Source organism: Triticum dicoccoides, chromosome 2B, assembly GCF_002162155.2.
Source record: "Triticum dicoccoides isolate Atlit2015 ecotype Zavitan chromosome 2B, WEW_v2.0, whole genome shotgun sequence".
Lineage (NCBI taxonomy): Eukaryota > Viridiplantae > Streptophyta > Magnoliopsida > Poales > Poaceae > Triticum > Triticum dicoccoides.
Genome location: NC_041383.1, coordinates 88,427,191 through 88,441,829, shown reverse-complemented (window position 1 = coordinate 88,441,829; position 14,639 = coordinate 88,427,191). Strand labels below are relative to the sequence as shown.

At 43.8% G+C, this 14,639-nt stretch overlaps 1 long non-coding RNA gene across 1 annotated transcript; it reads right to left on the bottom strand.

Moving 5' to 3' along the window:
• Positions 1-1,575: 1,575 nt before the first annotated feature.
• Positions 1,576-3,768, bottom strand: LOC119367227. The gene is made up of 3 exons (XR_005176233.1): positions 3,129-3,768; positions 2,250-2,476; positions 1,576-1,930 (listed from the first exon to the last, which is right to left on the bottom strand). It is a non-coding gene; the product is annotated as an uncharacterized LOC119367227 (long non-coding RNA).
• Positions 3,769-14,639: the final 10,871 nt, after the last annotated feature.

The window sequence follows — 14,639 nt, the reverse complement described above, 5'->3', positions numbered from 1 at the left end:
GATCGGGGTCGAGGATATGATCATGAAACTAAACCTGCAAGAGTGGGAGGAGGACGATCTGGATTTCGATGAGGAGTTCACGGATGAGATTGAAGAGGCGGAGTTCATGGCGCTGGCAACGGTGCATACAGATAAGCCCTTCGGTAGGAGTTCTTTCTATGAGACAATGATACTTGCATGGAGCTTAGGACAGGGAGTTAACTTTAAACCTCTGGGCGAAAACCTATTCTCCCTAACAGTTAATTGCATGGGAGATTGGAAGAGGGTGACATAGGATGGCCCTTAGCTATTTCGAGACCATGGTGTGCTCATTGAGAAGTATGATGGATATTCTAGATATGATGAAGTTGTGCTGGATAAACTTGCAGTTTGGATACAGATCGTGGATCTTCCTCCACTCTACAGGAAGGAAAACGTGATGCGATCGCTGGCAAAGAAAGTAGGGATTGTGGAGAAGATAATGCTAAACCCTAGATGGGGTGAGGGAAGGATTGTGAGGATAAAAGTTAAACTTGACATCCATGAGCCTCTGATGCGATATGTCTCTATCACAAAAGATAAGAAGAAGGTATACTACTTGGTCCTGTACGAGAAGATGCCGGTATTCTGCTACATGTGCGGTCATATGGGCCACACCTACCTTGAGCATGGTAATGGGAAGCATGATCCAAGGACCATGGAGTGGGGCGAGTTCATACTTGCACCACGGCCAGGAGAAAGAAGGCAAACATGTCAAGGGTCGCAGGGATGGAAGAAGGACAGGGGAACTGTGGGGGGTAGGGGAAGAACGAATGCCTCGGATGATGATGATCTGCAGGACACCGGTACCAGCCCTATAAAACCTATAAGTGGGGGGAGGGGAGCTGAGGTGAGACCCTCCAGCAGGAAAAGGCTTGCTTTTGATGACAAGAACCCAGATCCGGCAGCTGAAAAGGAGGGGCCCTCAGCACAGGAGCTCCCAGTTGATATGTCAACCGCGATGATACACTACAAGAAATATGTCAACTTGTGACCTTGACTATTGGTCACTGAAAGGTCATTGTTTTCCATTTGCGACCTTTTTTGTGACCAAAAACAGAAGGTCAAAAGCTGGCCATCATAAACTGACATTCTCGACCTTCTCTGTGAGAAGGTCGTAGACCTTTACGACCAAAATATGCCTACTATTTCGTTTTGGTCACTAGCTGTCTGCCCAAGCGACGTTGGATCCGACGTGGCAATCTGACGTGGCAAAATTACGACCAATTGAAAAGGTCCAAAATTAGAATCGACCCAGTCCAATTGGGGGTTTTACATGGGCCGAGCCCAACAATTTAGCCCATTTTATTTTTTTTCCTGTTAATTTTTGCTAGCTACATCGGCCTGGCCCATTTTATTTTGTCGGACGTACCCTTCTATAATTCATTTCTTTTTTGGGCCTCGGCCCTTTTACGGTCCAATTTATTTTGGGCCTCCACAACAAACATTTAGAAGCTTGACATCACAAGGGCAGCTATTCCAGCTTGACATATCAACATGTACGCATGTATCCAAACCATTTTATTTCTTTCAACAGACACAATAGTAAATAATAGATACATTCAACAAAGACTAAAGTAACATAGAAATGAATCAACAAAGGGCAGACCGAGTAGAGGAACTACATGCCGAGTAGAGGAACTACATGCCGAGTAGAGGAACTACATGGTAGTACAACTACATGGGACTACAGCTACCATTTCTATTTCTACCAGCAGAAGTAGACGCTTGCAAGAGAGGTAGGGACTATCAAGGAGCTAAACGAACATCAACCGAGCTAAACTAACAACGATCATCCATCATCAATTAGTGACAGTAGCAATGACTGGCAGCAGCGACGTTCGAGAGAGCCCCTCCCCTGCTGCTGCTTGGTATGCCTGCTACTTCTTGGTGTGCTGCATCACTAGTCACCCTACACACAGCAAGAATTTTAGCTTTAATAAGGTTTACAAGAACAGGACCCTAATACATGAGATTGACATTCACAAGCTATTTGCATTTCTATTTAGAGCTGTGTCACACCATTTACATTACTATTTATGTATTGACATACTTATCTAAAAGAACATATATAGAAACATATGAATTTTATTTCTGAATACCATTACAAAAGTACTAAAAAAACAAGAGCTCATTACACAAGAATCCAGGAAGAACCCATCAATTCTGCGCCGGAGCGGGAGATGTGCATGCAGATCAAATAGTAGATTCGAGCAAGAAGGATGTACTACCTGAAATGGGAAACTAGGAGGCCGATCTGACGAGTCCCACCCAAACTATGGAAGGAGCAATGACAGCAGCTGCAGAAGGACTCGACGGCCTGGACGCCGTTGTGGAACTGGTATGTGACGACGATGTGGTAGCGGTGGTAGCCGCCGTCGAGGCCAACGGCGCCTGCGGTGTCCTCATCGTCCTCGAAGGCGATGACGACAGAGGTGTCGGCGTTGAAGCAGGTGTGCTACATGCCACATCATCATATTTGAGCATTAATATTTCTGTATTACTACACAGCAACTACAACACTAGGAGTACACAACAACTACTAGCAGAACTAGAAGAAATAACCAAATTTAGTGTACATCAATATCATCAAGAACATGAGTATAACAAGCATCTTGCTTTACTAGGATACAGTGACATAGCAGAATTACTAGGATAGAGTAACACATACACATTGTTAATTTAACACGTTCAGAAACAATCTAGTGTGTCTATTGTACTCTGCAAGGCTTGATTTAACACACTGAGGAACATTATCGATTGAACACATGTACCAAAAATGAACTACCCCTGCAAATCTCAGAAGAGCATAAGCACACACTACATCTACTCCCCAAACAATCACTTGCCAAACTCAGAAGAGCATAAGCAAAGACTAGTGCATATTACCCAAAACAATTTCTTCAGTACTCAGGCATCACAAGGAAAAAGAGCAGTGCATCACTAGTGACTAAGTACAAACTAGTCAGATCTAGATGATTTCCCTAGTGCCTAATTATTTTCTGCCATGATATCAAACCAAAGCAAATCAGCCACATCAAATTAAGGAGAAAGTGATACAGCTAAAGAAAAAAGATGGATGGAGGCAAGATAGAGAAGTAGCAGCCGACCTCATACTGCTCGTTCCACACGCTGGTCCCTGTGGTCTGCTGGTAGCGGTCGAAGATCCCCTTGATGCTGCAAGTAGCACATGAAGAAGAAGAACAAAACGAAGCTGCCTTAGAGAGGTAATCAAGCAAGCAAGCAGCTAGGTGGTGATGTTTGCCAAGCAGCAAGAGATAATCAAGATAATCTTACTTTGCATCATAAACACAGGCAGTAGCATTCACACAACAGTAGCAATTTATGTTATAATGAGTGCTGTAATGCAGGGGCATAATTTTTGTACTAGTTAAAACTGAACATGGTTTGTACTTCTCCTGGTGAGCAACCTTTGCTGTACACATATCATTAGATCGCTACTTAATGGGAACAAACTTTTCACCCTCCACTTACATTAGATACACCATTGTCTGTAGCACAACGAAAACAAAAGTCACATACTGCATGCTACTCTGTATTTAGTAAGATCAAAATCTCCCGACGATGTTTTACCATATTCAAGTTGTCTTAAATTTGTTTCCCATGCCAATGTTGCTGCTTATTATTATTATCTTCAATGCTGAGAAACACCTTTTAAATAAAATACCGACTGGCTTAGAAGATCAAGCACAATCACTTTAGGCTATGATATGAGGTGCTGGAATACTGTTCTAAAAAGAAGAGGAAAGTACAACACTTTCCACTTGTCAACGCAGAACAGTATATGGCAAGGATAATATCGAACATCACATGCCACACCAGCCACTATCTACATTACATAACCCTACTGCTGCGAAAAGGAACACAGAAGTAAAGTACCTATAACAGAATCACAAAACAATTTAGCCAATCCCATGAGGAGTACAGATATAAATCGAGAAAACATAGCATCCTCTCCCTTGTCACAAAGTTTGTGATGAGAACATTAGTCAATTATACAGAGCAAAACTCACACATCAGTCTACGCAGAACCGCTGAGCGCCCCCAATCCCCCATTGTCAAAATTTTAACATAAAAAATGCAACCTCTTGGTTCAAAGTTTGAACACAGATAATTGAAACAGGAACAACATATCATCATCGGGGCAACCCCAAGAGTGAGTTTCTCCATACAAGGGGGGGTTGACTGGACTCTGAACCTCGCTCGCTCCGCGGCCTCCGGTCACCACCCCGCACACAAATCTACCCCGACATCACAAGATCGAATGCAAGGCTCCACGATCCGATGGAAAACCGTGCCCCTCCCGACGCGGGGAACGCATTGAACAGGACGAATCAATCGCACCGCCCTTGGGGGCGAAGGAAACGAGGCGCCCGCGTGCACGCGACGATCTCGGTTTTTGGGGGTCCGTATCTGGAGGACGCTGTTGCAGTAGCAGGTGTTGCCGAAGTTCTCGAGACCGAAGTATCGCTCACCCTCAGGGAACTGCTCGCCCAGCGCCTTCTCCAGTCTCGAGCTCGCCGCGCCCATCACCACCCAACTCCCATTTGCCCGCCCGCGCTGTACGGCGACAGATCGGCCTCACCGCCGGCTCGTTTTGGCGACGCGGTGCGGCGTGCCGCGGGCCAGTGCCGACTTGGGGATCGATGGGCGGGGGGTTGGAGCAGGAGGAAGAGACGGCGGGTGGTGGCGTGCGGGCGCGAGCGACGGGGTTGGATCTGAATCGGGAGGGATCGCGGTGGCGATGTGGGAGACGAGGGGAAAGGGAGCGCGTGAGGTGGATCTGGAGCGCTAGGGTTCGTGGGTGGGAGTTTTCTTTTTTCTTTTTTTTGAGACATAGATGGGAGGGGTGAGGGAGAAAGGGCTGCCGTCGGATCTGAGAGCATCCGACGACGTTTGAGCACGATCCGCGTGACATGTCCATTGACCAATCATAACCCAATACACATTATGACCTTCTAAATTGGTCATAGTCGACTAAAAATAAGGTGTTGAACCATATTTTTTCAAAAAAAGGTGTTGAATCATATAAAGAGTTTTATGAAATGAAAAATTCAAAAGGAAACATTCTCATTGTGTCACCAAATGTGACATAGTTTTTAGGAAAACTAACAAACTTGGAATTGCAATAAGACAAATATCTTATAAAAATTGTTATGAGAAATGAGTTTTTAGGGGGGGGGGTCATTTTCTACTTTTTCACATTAAAAATTCAAAGAAATGATCTCATATTGTGCACAATGGTGCATCTTGGAATGGCAAACAATATTGCCTAAGGAAGTTTTCATTTTGTTTGGACGAAAAAATCATTTTCCATTTTGAAGTGCCCCAAATGAGGTTTTTTTGAGAAGAACCTACCAAATAATTGTTGCAAAATTGGACCACATCATTTTTATAAAAAACTAGGCCATATTTAATGAACAATTTACCAAATGGTTGGGTGTCAAAAGTTTTTTGGTCCACCTATGGTGAAAACGACAAATTCCCGCTGATTCAGTTAGAAGCGGGTCAAATTTGAACTGTAGCTACCTCGTAGTTTGCTTTTTATTTTTTCCAAAAATCATTTCTAGGTACATAAGTATCTATTTAATCAGAGAAACACCAAAAAAATTACAAGATTCAACCACTAGCTAGGAACGGTCATTCTCTGCGTTTTGACCGCATTTTGAAACGGGCATAAAAAATTCAAAAAAAATCAAAAAATTGGAAAACCTCTGCATTGTGTCATTATATGTGACGAAGTTTCCAGAAAAATAATAAACTTGTAATACGGTAAGTATTTTCAAAAAGTGTTCTCAGAAATGATCTATCATGTGTGAAGATTCATGGCTTTCAAGCGAAATGATCAATCTTATGGCCACATTCATGGCATAGTTTGTTCAAATGACCTCATATCATGCACAAGGGTGCATCTTGGAATGACAAACAATTTTGCCTAAGGAAGTTTTCATTTTCTTTGAACGAAAAATTCATTTTCCATTTTTTCGAGTGCCCAAAATGAGTTTTTTAGTGAAGGACCTACCATATATTTGTTGCAAAATTGGACCTAACCAATTTTATAAAATACTAGGCCATATATAATGCACAATTGACAAAATGGTTGGGTGTCAAAAGTATTGATCCACCAATGGTGAAAAAGACAAATTCCCACTGATTCAGTTGGAAGCGGGTCAAATTTGAACTGTAGCTACCTCGTAGTTTGCTCTTTATTTTTCCAAAAATCATTTATAGGTACATAGGTATATATTTAATAAGAGAAACACCAAAAAAATTACAAGATTCAACCACTAGCTAGGAACGGTCATTCTCTGCGTTTTGACCGCATTTTGAAGCGGGCATAAAAAATTCAAAAACAATCAAAAAATTAGAAAACCTTTGCATTGTGTCATTATATGTGACCAAGTTTCCAGAAAAATAGTAAACTTGTAATATGGTAAGTATTTAAAAAAAGTGTTCTCAGAAATGAGCTATCATGTGTGAAGATTCATGGCTTTCAAGCCAAATGATCAATCTTATGGCCACATTCATGGCATAGTTTGTTCAAATGACCTCATATCATGCACAAGGGTGCATCTTGGAATGACAAACAATGTTTCCTAAGGAAGTTTTCATTTTCTTTGGACGAAAAATTCATTTTCCATTTTTTCGAGTGCCCAAAATGAGTTTTTTTGTGAAGGACCTACCATATATTTGTTGCAAAATTGGACCTAATCAATTTTATAAAATACTAGGCCATATTTAATGCACAATTGACCAAATGGTTGGGTGTCAAAAGTTTTGATCCACCTCTGGTGAAAAAGACAAATTCCCACTGATTTAGCTGAAAGCGGGTCAAATTTGAACTATAGCTACCTCATAGTTTGCTCTTTATTTTTTCCAAAAATCATTTCTAGGTACATAAGTGTATATTTAATTAGAGAAACACCAAAAAAATTACAATATTCAACTAGTAGCTAGGAATGGTCATTCCCAGCGTTTCGATCGCATTTTGAAACAGGCATAAAAAATTCAAAACAATTCAAAAAATTGGAAAACCTTCGCATTGTGTCATTATATGTGACCAAGTTTCCAGGAAAAATAATAAACTTGTAATATAGTAATTATTTTAAAAAAGTGTTCCCAGAAATGAGCTATCATGTGTGAAGATTCATGGCTTTCAAGCCAAATGATCAATCTTATGGCCACATTCATGGCATAGTTTGTTCAAATGACCTCATATCGTGCACAAGGGTGCATCTTGGAATTACAAACAATGTTGCCTAAGGAAGTTTTCATTTTCTTTGGACGAAAAATTCATTTTCCATTTTTTTGAGTGCCCAAAATGAGTTTTTTAGTGAAGGACCTACCATATATTTGTTGCAAAATTGGACCTAATCAATTTTATAAAATACTAGGCCATATATAATGCACAATTGACAAAATGGTTGGGTGTCAAAAGTTTTGATCCACCTATGGTGAAAAAGACAAATTCCCACTGATTCAGTTGGAAGCGGGTCAAATTTGAACTGTAGCTACCTTGTAGTTTGCTCTTTATTTTTCCAAAAATAATTTCTAGGTACATAGGTATCTATTTAATAAGAGAAACACCAACAAAATTACAAGATTCAACCACTAGCTAGGAACGGTCATTCCCGGCGTTTTGACCGCATTTTGAAACGGGCATAAAAAATTAAAAAAAATCAAAAAATTGGAAAACCTCTGCATTGTGTCATTATATGTGACCAAGTTTCCAGGAAAAATAATAAACTTGTAATACGGTAATTATTTTAAAAAAGTGTTCTCAGAAATAAGCTATCATGTGTGAAGATTCTTGGCTTTCAAGCCAAATGATCAATCTTATGGCCACATTTATGGCATAGTTTGTTCAAATGACCTCATATCGTGCACAAGGGTGCATCTTGGAATGGCAAACAATGTTGCCTAAGGAAGTTTTCATTTTCTTTGGATGAAAAGTTCATTTTCCATTTTTTCGAGGGCCCAAAATGAGTTTTTTGTGAAGGATCTACCATATATTTGTTGCAAAATTGGACCTAATCAATTTTACAAAATACTAGGCCATATATAATGCACAATTGACAAAATGGTTGGGTGTCAAAAGTTTTGATCCACCTCTGGTGAAAAAGACAAATTACCGCTGATTTAGTTGGAAGCGGGTCAAATTTGAACTGCAGGTGCCTCATAGTTTGCTCTTTATTTTTTCCAAAAATCATTTCTAGGAAAATAAGTATCTATTTAATCATAAATACATGGTTTTATGGAGAGACATCGAGGTTTGGATGATGGCTGAGGGCCCCAACTCTAGAGCGCATAAGCTCGCATGCCCGCCGCATGGTCATGGAATGACCGTGGCGTTGCCGTGTGTTCTGGGCGGCCTAGGCATGTCTAGTGGGTTGGTCACTCCCTAGGTAGGTGCTAGGAAGAAAATTATAACATAAGATTCTCATGACGAGACCGAACTATGCTCAAACATGAATTAGCAGCCAAGTGTTTGATTAGCAGTACGGGAAATGCACATGGCCAATGGGCGTGAGTTTTGGCTGAGGATTCTCATATACTAAGAAGAATATCTTCACAAATTTTTAGGGAAATCAATAATATATAAATAACACTTCCTTCACAAAGTGTTGCTCTGAACAGAATAGGAAAATGAATATTGTTGAGTTATTTTTGAACTAGGTAAGGAAGGTTTTTGACATATTTGATGAAGATATGATCCAAACTATTTATGAAATTTTTTTGGGAATTTTTGGAATAACAGAAATATAGTAGCCTCACTAGACATGCCACACAAATATTAACACATGGACATGACACATAGGCAAAACTGATGAGATGTCGCCTAGTCATCACAACCCACCATAATCTACAAGGCTATGACCATCTATATTGGTCGTTAACAACTAGAAATAAGGGCGGGCCAGCATTGTTTGCTTTATGACCATTTCGTGTAAGGAAATTACGACCTTTCTGACCAAAATGGTCGCAATGGTTTAGGGTTTGGAGCCCCCCGAACAGCTTTTGAACAATTGGTCTCAAATGGTCATAGATCTATGACCAATTCTTCCAGGGTCACTGACAGAAGGTCACTAGTTGACATATTTCTTGTAGTGATAGTTCACCCGCAGGTGGAGTTGATCACAAGAAAAGTAGATGAGGAGAACGGGGATACGTCCTCGCACAATTCGAAGAGGTTGAAGAAGGAAAAATCGGCTGTGATGGATGCCAGCCACAACTTATCGGCGAGCTCCGAGAAGGGGCTCAACCGGTCGCAATGAAACTCCTCGTATGGAACTGCCATGGCATGCGCAAACCTATGGCAGTTCAAGCGCTCTTGGGGGTCCAAGAGCGAATAAAACCGGATGTGTTGTTCCTGTCTGAAACACACCTGGATAAGGCTAAGGCAGGGAAACTGAAAAGGAGATTAGGGTTTGATGAGATGGAAGTTTCGGAAAGCGATGGTAGAAGTGGAGGTCTGATCATGTTCTGGCACACCAACCTGGGAGTCTCTTCCTGGGAAACTCATGCAAATTTCATTGATATTTGAATTAAGGAGACAACACCGGTGGGTTGGCGGTTCACAGGGTTCTACGGTGAACCAAGTAGCAACCGGAAACACCTGTCCTGGGAGTACATGCGTGATCTTCGCACAATGGCTGATCTTCCATGGTTAGTAGTAGGGGACTTCAATGAAATATTGCATGCTCATGAGAAAGAAGGAGGGGCGGCGCGCCCTCAATGTTGTATGCAGGGTTTTAGCAGTGCACTAAGTGACTGCGGGCTTGATGATCTTGGTTACTCTGGGGATATTTTTACTTGGCGAAGAGGATGCATAAGAGAACAATTGGACAGGGCTGTCTCGACTGGCACATGGGCAGACCTGTTTCCATCTTATGGTGTGTCCAATGAGCCGTTTAACAAGTCGGATCACCGACCAATTTTGATTGACACTGAGTTCCAGCAAGGCCTGCAACCAAGGGGTCCGACAAGGCTAAGAAAATTCGAAGCAAGATGGCTTGCCAAGGAGGATGTGGAGGTTATTGTTCAAACTGCCTAGGAGCAAGCTAAAGCTAGTGGAGTGGTGCCATACTCGCAGGTCACAGGTGACATACATGCTGCGCTGCATACATGGGATAAAGAAACACTTAAGGGTCCCAGGACTCGGTTGAGGAAACTACAGAAAGAGCTAAATGCTGTTGTGACAGGACCGCTAACGGATGATGCAGTTGCGCGACAGCATGAGTTACACTTGCAGATCGAAAACCTACTCGAGCAGGAGGAGGTATATTGGATGCAGAGAGGCTGCGCTGATTGGCTTTGCCGTGGTGATCAAAACACGGATTTCTTCCATAGAGCTGCTACTGGAAGACGCAAGATTTTTTTTATTAAGAAGCTAAAAGGAGAGTTAGGAGATTGGATCGAGGAGGAGGATCTGCAAAAAAGTCATGTGGCAAGTTATTTTGAGTGACTTTTTTCTTCGGAAGTGCATGACCCACACCAAGCTGTTTTGGACAAGGTCAAGGCGAGAGTCTCGCCAGAGATGAATGATGAGTTGATGAAACCCTACACTAGAGAATAAGTGAAAAGGGCTATGTATAATATAGGGGATTTGAAGGCACCGGGACCTGATGGTCTTCATGCGGTTTTTTATAAGAGATTCTGGCATATCATTGGAGAGGATTTAATCGATGAGGTGTTGATGGCAATGAATAATAGAAATATACCGGAGGGATGGAATAATACTACAATTGTTCTTATTCCAAAGGTGAAAAATCTGGAAGTCATTACATAGTTCCGCCCAATTAGCCTGTGTAATGTGGTGTATAAGGTGATTTCAAAACTGCTTTCTAATAGGCTAAAATATCCGCTGCCAGAGATTATCTCACTAAATCATAGTGCCTTTGTCCCCGGGCGCTTGATTACTAACAACTTCTTAGTTGCTTTTGAGTCTTACCATGCTATTAAAGGGAAGAGGACGGGGAAGTTTGGAATTTATGCGGTGAAGCTAGACATGCACAAGGCTTACGACAGGGTCGAATGGGTGTTCCTTGAGAGAATTATGCCGAGGATGGGCTTTGCATCAGACTGGGTTGCGCTCATCATGGAATGCGTTCGGTCAGTGAAGTACCAAGTCCGGTTTAATAATTCTCTAACAGATTTTTTTGTTCCGTCTAGAGGCCTTCGACAAGGAGATCCGTTATCACCTTACTTATTTTTACTTTGTGCGGAAGGCCTTTCAAGTCTGCTCATTCATGAGGAGGAGGTTGGTAACTTAATGGGGGTGCGAGTCTGTAAAGACGCCCCGGCAGTCTCGCATCTACTTTTCGCAGATGATTCCCTTATTCTGATGCGTGCAAATGCTACTAACGCTACAAGCCTTCGCCGGGCTCTTGATGATTATTGTGCTGCCTCTGGCCAAGTCGTGAGTGAGGCAAAATCGAGTATTTTTTTCAGCTCTTGTACCCCAGCGTAGGTTCGAGCAAAGGTGTGCTCTACTCTGAATATAATGGTGGAGGCGATATCGAATAAGTATTTAGGACTGCCCCCAATTGTTGGTTTGCACAGAACTGACTGTTTTCAACATATTGTGGATCGGATCTTGGCCAGGTTGAGAGGCTGGAAGGAGAGGATGCTTTCTTTTGGCGGGAAGGAAGTGTTGTTGAAGGCTGTTATTCAAGCCATCCCATTGTATGCCATGCTTGTGTTCAAACTCGCAAAACAGATCTGCAACGCAATAACTTCTGCTATATCTCAGTTTTGGTGGGGAGATGAGGAGGTGAAGAAGCACATGCACTGGTTTGCATGGTGGAAGATGTGTGTACCTAAGAGCATGGGTGGGATGGGATTCAGAGATGTGCATTGTTTTAACCTGGCCCTCCTAGCGAAACAATGCTGGCGACTGATCGCAGAGCCAGAATCACTACATGCGAGAGTTTTGAGAGCAAAATATTTTCTAGATGGTGATGTACTTAATTGCACCCTTAAGAAAGGAAGTTCTTTCACTTGGCAGAGTCTGTGGAGTGGTATTCAGACTTTCAAGAAGGGTCACATTTGGAGAGTTGGAGATGGTACGCAAATAAATATTTGGGATGATCCTTGGGTCCCTAGCAGCCCAAGCAGGAAGGTGATAACCCGAAGAGGTAATATTGTTCTCACGAAAGTTTCTGAATTTATTGATATGGATAATAGATGTTGGGATGAAGAACTGATTCGACAGGTATTCTGGCCTATTGATGCCAATAGGATCTTGAATATTCCTCTCGCTACAGGTATGATGGAGGATTTTGTTTCATGGCACTACAATAAAACAGGGATTTTCTCGGTTAAGACGGCATACCACATGTAGTGGGATCACCAACATGGACGAAAGTTGAGACAAAGAAATACCATATTGTCTTCAAGTACTAGTCTAGTTTGGCACACTCTTTGGAAGCTTCAAATACCAGCAAAGATCAAGGTGCATGTTTGGAGAGCTTTGTATGGTGCAATCCCTTGCCGGGGAGTACTGGCCAATCGACATATGATAACAATCTCGGACTGCCCGATATGTGTCATGGATTGTGAGAGTATTCGCCATTCTTTCTTCAGATGCAACAGAGTGCAAGAGATTTGGGCAAAGCTGGGCTTGCTCCCCACCATAAATGAGCTGTCCGAAACTGAGTTGGAGGGATCTTCAGTCCTTTGTGACATGTTGCTAATGCCAAATGCTGCTGTCCCGTCGCTCCCGGGCGTGCCCATGAAGGAGCTGGTGGCTGTGGCGGTTTGGTATATATGGTGGGACCGACGGAGATTCACCCATGGTGAGCCCATTTAGGAACTTGGAAGATTGGCCCAAGCCATTATCACTTTGACCAAAAACTTCTTGAGGGCAAGGAAGCATGGTGCGGGCAGGATACAGAGACATGGATGGACGAGACCTATAGAGGGATTTGTTAGCCTCAATATTGAGGCCTCTTTTGATGCTGATAGTGGCACCGGCGGGACCGGGGCAATCATACGGGACTCCACAGGCTCCTTTGTTGTGGCATCCACGAGCAACATCCCGTTTGTCCAGGACGCAGCGACGGCCGAGGCTAGAGGTCTCAAGGACGGGCTGGTTCTGGCAAACACCACCAGCTGCAACAAGGTGGAGATCAGGGCGGACTATATGGAGGTCATCCAGATAATGCAAGATGGCGGAAACTCCTTAGGACCAGCTGCAGCCATCTATGAGGAGTGTACTTTCTTGTGTCGTAATTTTATCGCTGTTAGTTCCAGTCATTGCCCTAGGGAAGCCAATATGGCGGCTAATCTTTTGGCTACTAAGTCGGAGCCCTCGCGAACTATCGTGTGGCAGAACGAGGCTCCAGACTTTCTACTCGATGTAATCACAAACGATGTAGCCCTATTTTCTCATGAAATATAAACCGCCATGATGGCATTTCCCTCAAAAAAAAGAGAGGAAAAACGACCTGAATATTGATTGGTCAAATCCACCACGACCCGGAGATGTATGCAGTCGTTGCATAGAACTGGGGCGCATCTGCCACAGTAGCACGCCTGGTCAGCCTCTGCGGCAGGCTACTTCACTTCGCCGCCTCCGTGCTTCTCTGGCTGCCTCGCGTGGCCGGCTCCGCGTCGCCGCTGCTCCAGACCAGGCTCCGCCTCGCGCGCCCTGCACTGCCTCGTGCTTCCGAGCGCCCGTAACCAGCCACCTCTATCGCCGCGGGCCGCTTCCGCTGAGACCCGCCTCGCCGGCTGCGAATTGCCTCCGCCGCCTTGAGCTACCGCTGCAGGATCGCCGGTGCTCCGTCCGCCTTCAACCTTACAAGTCGCCATGCATGACCTGCCTTGCTCCGCCACTGCTCTGAATTGCCTGGAGCCGCCCCTGCCGGGTTATGCCTGGACTCTGCCCACAAGCGCCCCCATAGCTGCATGGTTGAGTCGCCCGAGCCAGTCCGGCCTTCATCGCTGCCTTGACCCAGTACTGGTGCTCCCAGCGTGCCGGTTCACCATTGCAGTCAGCTGCTGCCGTCCGCTCGCACCAGCTTACCGACCATGCCGCGGCCTTGCTCCTCTTCTGCCAGGCCCGGTCTTAAGCCGCTAGTGTAGCCTGAAGAAAGGAAAGGTCGGGAGCTGATTGGACGACTGACAAAGAAAAACAAAAAGAGAGATAAAAAAGGGATGGATGTGGATTAAGTCATAATTCACGTTGTTGTTGGGCTCCGTATCCCAGTTAAATTATGGACGTGCAAAGATCATTGGTCATCCCGATGCATCAGGTGATATCTTTTCTGTATGTTTTATCAGCATGTTAATTCGTCTGAGAACAATTACTTGGACACGTAATATTGTTTAGCAGGACAATTGTTCATTACAAATGAGGCATTATACTGCGGGTATGGAGCACGCACTCGTTCTACGACGACGTTTTCGTCCACACTACCCGATGAACGGACGTGCGCAAGTTGCCGCCCCTGTGGCCCGGTCTACATTAACTCGCCCGTCTGAGCGGATTATCGCCCTTGCGATTACTCGCCTGCCCGCACGGCTTACCGCGCCTGCGGTTGACTCGCCCGTCCACACCGGCTTAAATGTTGCTGCCGACTCTTCCGTTCACACCG